Source organism: Sciurus carolinensis, chromosome 3 (assembly GCF_902686445.1).
Source record: "Sciurus carolinensis chromosome 3, mSciCar1.2, whole genome shotgun sequence".
NCBI lineage: Eukaryota > Metazoa > Chordata > Mammalia > Rodentia > Sciuridae > Sciurus > Sciurus carolinensis.
Genome location: NC_062215.1, coordinates 162,513,558 through 162,519,160, shown reverse-complemented (window position 1 = coordinate 162,519,160; position 5,603 = coordinate 162,513,558).

Below are 5,603 nucleotides of genomic sequence, written 5' to 3'. Positions count from 1 at the left end.
TAAAATCCACGTTTATCAAAAAACTCTGCCAAATCCATTTAGCAAGGTCCTCCACATCTCACGCTCTCCCGCTCCCCAGGTGGAATCTGATCACCGGGGCCTGTCTCCAGCGATTCCTGTGAGGTTGGTTTGGCCAGGAGCCCCCTCATCCGGATATTTCTTAGTAATTCTCCATCCACTGTCCCCAGTCTGCGCCCTGAGCCACCTGCCCAGGCTGTACTCAGGTTGAGCCCAATCTCGCTCCCACCCTACCAGACCCCTCGCTGTGGTCCCTGTAGCTATCACTGTCCTCCTGAGTCTTCCTTGTTGTACTTTAACAAGTATCATTGAATTTTTTTTTTTTCTTTTAACACCAGCATTTCTACCCCTCACACTTTTCCATCCCCGGGATCCCTCTGACCCTCAAGTAAACATGGCTTCCTCTCCTCCCTTTTTCACCTCCTCTTCTTACTCCTCTTCCTCTTTCCCCCCTTCTCATTCCACCTTCATCCTTTCCCTTCCTCCATCCTCTGAATCACAGACCTCAGCCTTTCTGTCCCTCCCTGACCCCAATGTGCCCAGCTCCCCCTCCAGGCCCCTCCCACAGTAGGATACCAAAAAGGTGCCTTGGCTGCCAGAGTAGTGGGAGACAGGAGCGCTGGTGGCCTCTGGGCTGGCTGGAAAGAAGGAAGGCAGCCGAGAAGGGGATGGAGAAGGGGATCGATGGCGTGGAGAGGGGACTGAAGGGAGAGGTTTGGGCCCAGTGAAGTTAGGGGCCTGGGTCAATTCTGAGGGGAAGGCATTCCTGAGGGGGGAGAGGGATTAAGCTGGTGAGAGGATAGAGGCTGGAGAAGGAACTGGAAAGATCACCTGGAGGGGGAGTCCTGAAACAGTCAGGCGTCAGAGGTGTGTTCTTCCTGGCAAGCTGCAGAAGAGAGGTGGCAGGGGCAGGGGAAGCGGGGACAGAAGGGCTGAGGACAGTGTGCCCCAGGGCAGGACCCCCGTGTGGCTGGCCACTGCTCATCTTGGGGTGCTCCTCCTTCTCCTGAGGGAACCCTTAGAAGGCTCATGAAGTAAATAGCCCAGGTTGCTCAGAGTTAAGGCGACTTAGCAGTGGCCTTGGTCACTTGAGCCAGAGCCTTCCTGCTTCAGCTAACGTCTGGGGGGTGCCAGCTTTTCGTGATAAAGCCTGATATCTGGGCCCCTCTTCAGCACAGTCCCCTCCCACTGTCCCTTGTCACATTGAGCAGAAAAAAGTGAATGGATCTTCAGGAGCTTGCCAGCCCTCTCCTCACATGCAAATGTCCAGGCAAAAGGAAAATGGTGTCAATTGGCCAAAGTCACCCTTGAAAATAGCTCAGTGGTGAGCATTGGAGTCCTGGGTTGGTTTGGCTTGCTGAGGATGCTGAACAGTTCTAATTCTCTGGGCCCCCCTCTTCCTCTTGGTTCCCCCAAGACAATGGGTGTGGGAGTCACATCACCTGGGATCTGTGGGGGCTTGGACAGTCCAGGCAACCAAACCACCTCCCTCTGGAACTTTGCACCCTTGTCTAGGCCAGTGAGGGCTTCTAGTAAACAAAATCCAGCCCCTTAGACTGACATGACCCTGTAACAGCTGATGCAAGATCCAGACAGGTAAAGAGAATGAGTGACGCAGGCCAGGCAGAACACAACAGGAAGCAGCAGCTCGCAGCTCCTTCCCTGGGTCTCAAAGGGCAGGTTCACCTGCATGCCAGCCAGCAGAGCCACCAGGAAGCTATAATTCCATGTCAGATCTCCAGATGCTAACACCTGATTTCAAAATTTTCAGCCATCACAAAGGCCAGGCCCGACTCGGCCTGCAGGTTACTTTTCCATCTCATCCTAGTGGTTCTCGAATTTGTGCATCAGCATAATCCAAAAAGTCTGCTATAACTCAGGCCGCAGACCTTGGGTGTAACTCAGTGGTAGAGCACTTGCCTAGCATGCGTGAGGCACTGGGTTCAATTGCCAGTACTGCAAAAAACAAAACACAAACACAAATCCACAGATGGTTGGACCCACCATAGTTTCTGATTTCATAGTTCTGGAGTGGGACCTGAGAAGTGGTCATAAACTCCCAGGTGACGCTGATGCGGCTGGCCTCAGGAACTTGAGACCCATGGCTCTGCCTCTGGGAATACCACCAGGACCCTAGGTAATTCTCTACATAATGCCCAAGTAGCTTCTCATGAGGCATCGTTAAGATTCTAGGCCCCTAATTTGGCAATTAGAGTAATGATGATAATTATGGTAGGGGCCTTTAGTCTTCATAAAGGGCCCATGAGATAGGCACTATAAATCACCCCCTTTTTCAGATGAAAATAGCTCTGATTTCCAGGCTTCTTCTTACACACTCCGTATTGGTGCCATCATGCTGCTGTAACAAAATCATTGAGTCTGGGGAACTCTTAAGGAACAGAAACTTATTTCTCACATCTCTGGAGGTTGAGAAACACAAGATCAAGGCAGCTGCAGATTCAAGGTCTGATGAGGACCCATCTCCTCTTCCAAGATGGTGCCTTATTGATGCATCCTACAAAAGGGACAGCCACCGTGTCCTTACATGGAAGAAGGCCAGAAGGAGTGAGCTCAGCCCTCAACTCTTTGTAGGGTACTACTGACAGATCCCTCATGGCCTAATCACCTCCTAAAGGCACCACCTCTTACTACTGTGGCACTGGAGATGAAGTGTCAACATGAATTTTGGAGAGGACCTCATCATTCAAAGCATAGTGCCACCCTAAAGGCAGAGCCTCCAGATCATACTTTTATGGGTATGTCTCCATGAGTCAATCATGCCAGTCATTCATTCACTCTGTGAGTTTTAAACTTACCCTAAAACTGCAGATCCTGCTGTAGAGAGGAACATGGCAAGCCAGTTAAAGGAATGGGAGGGTGACAAGGAGGAGGGTTGAGCTATGTTAAAAGAGAGAAGTAAAGGGGAGAAAACATTAAGATCTTTTCCTCATCTGTCGCAGGTTCATGGCTGACCCCCTATAGCAAAAGCCAGATTAACAAGAGAAAAACATACAAATGTACTTAATATAAGTTTGGGTTTGTTTCTTTGTTTGTTTTTGTCATGCTGGGGATCAAACCCAGGACCTTGTGCTTGCCAGGCAAGTGCTCTACCACTGAGCTACATTCCCAGCTCTCTAAGTTTTTGTGACCAAGGAGACATCAGAAATGAAGACCCAGAGGCCAGGGATTTTTATGTATTTTTTTAATGTATACTTAGGTTCAGTGAAGAACAGTCCTATAGAGCTATGATTGGACAACACAGGTTGATCTAACAGCAATAAGCTAAGGGGAAGTTAGCAAAGTCCAGTTGTTCAGATTCTTCCGGGTATCTCTGTGCCTTTGTTCCTTTCCTCCAGGTACAAGGCAGGACACCTATCACATGAAGGTCTTATGACCTGCTGTGATGAGAAGAAGGTCAGAGAATTCTTTCATGGCCAACTTTGACACAGACAGATGGTTGAGGGTCAGAGAGAAGCCCCAACGGTGTCATGTTTACTGGTAGCATGTTCTGCACCCAATTCAGTAGTCATGAAAGGTCTCTCTAAGGAGGTGACCTTTCACCAAGATCAAATGAAATGAGGAAGAGGAGGGTCCTGGGGTGGAAACAAATGTGGTATGGTTTAGGATCAGAAAGAAGACTTCTTAACAATAAGCGGAGAAGAAATTTCTGGAGATGAGGTTGGAGAACCAGACCGGTGTCTTTAAATGTCCTACCAATGAGGCTGCATTTGACTCTCTGTGATGAGAAGCCACAGGACAACTTTGGACAGTGAGATACCACACCTGGATTAGATCTGGACCAGGGTCCCTCTGGTTACAGGCTGAAGACCAGACTTCAGGAAGACCAAAGTGGATGAAAGTGGAGGTGGTGTCTCAATGACAAGATGCCAGAGATGCCTGATAGAAGAGCTGCCCTGCCTGCCTCCATCTGCGAGGGTGGGAGAAAAAAAGGGTAAAACATCAAGAAAGAAGAGAGGGGAAAAGTGAAGACCAGACGGGAAACTTAAAATGATCGGCTTAGGTGCAGCTTGGGAAGCTCTGCAGCTCCGATGGGGTCCGGAAAGATGCAGGAAGAGAAGTGGAGTCACTCTCTAGGAACATATGGCAACTGAGAGCACCCAGCCTCGGACTCCCCTGGCTCCCTGGCTCTGCACACTGTGTCCTGTGTTGCTCGGGAGTTGAGGTGACTGGTTGAGGAGTGACTGCAGAAGGATGGCCCAGCTCCCACCTCTCTCAGGGGAAATGCTGACCGTTTCCCTTTAGGCCACATGGAAATATTTGAAAACTGGATTATGGTGGTCATTGCACAAATGTACAAATTTATCAAAAGTTGTCAAACTATATACCTACTGCCATAAAGTTGCTTTAAAAAGAAAAGCCATTTGCCTCTACAGGACTCATCTTTTGAACCTTGGGTGTTTAAATATTTGCCTATCACTAAATAGGCCACAGCCCTTTAAAAATATATATGACAGCATCCACCTAATAGAGTGACAGATAACCATGGAAACCCATACTTTTGAAGAACACATAGAGGCATAGAAAAAGAATTTGCAGAATAAATGTAAGGTTGGTGTTGTTTTTTAAATGGAACTAGAAATTGAACTCAGGGGCGCACTGCCACTGAGCTACAGTCCCAACCCTTCTCATTTTTATGTAGAGACAGGGTTTCCCTAAGTTGTCCATGCTGACCTCAGATTTGTGATCCTCCCGCCTCAGCCTCCTGTATAGCTGGGATTATAGGCATGCACCACTGTTCGCAGCTAAGGATTTTTTTGTTTGTTTTAAGTATTTAAGCTATGTATATAATATCGATGTCGGGGTGTGTGTGTGTGTGTGTGTGTGTGTGTGTGTGTGTGTAGAAAGAGAGAAAGAACAAGGAGAGACCCAGATGTTAACCCTGTGTGTTATAATTGTTTTTTTTTTTTATTCCTAGCACTCTGATCTTCCAAAGTATCTATAATGAACATTAATAGTAACAATTCTCTCATTGAGCATGTGGATGCAAAGTAAAACTTATACAAAATAAAGTTAAGGGGGAATATGTGATGGCACATGCCTGTAATCCCAATTACTTGGGAGGCTGAGGTAGGAGGATAACAAGTTTGAGGCCAGCATGGGCAATCTGAGACTCTGGCTCAAAATAAAAACTAAAAAAGACTGGGGTTGTAGCTCAGTGGTAGAGCACTTGCATAGCATATGTGAGGCCCAGGGTCCAACCCCTAGTACCATCAAAAAAATAAAAATAAATAAATAAAGGGGGAAAAGGGACCAGAAAATCGGTCACATGCATTAACACTGCAGACAAATGGTCTGGTTGCCTGTGCAGTCAACAGCGGGCAGAGACCAAACAAAAGAAGCAGAAGGAAATAAACTAAAATGGTAATTGTGGAGTGACAGATGATTTTTAATTTTTGCTTTTTCTCAACGGTCTTCTCATTTTTCTTTTGTGAACATGCATTATTAACCTATTGAAAAGGAGGCAGAAAAATCTCATAAATCATTGGCACTGTGACGGTACAGATTACTTTCTGATTTTTCATGGACGATTTCATTCTTGTTTTTCCACTGTGAAGATTTAATTT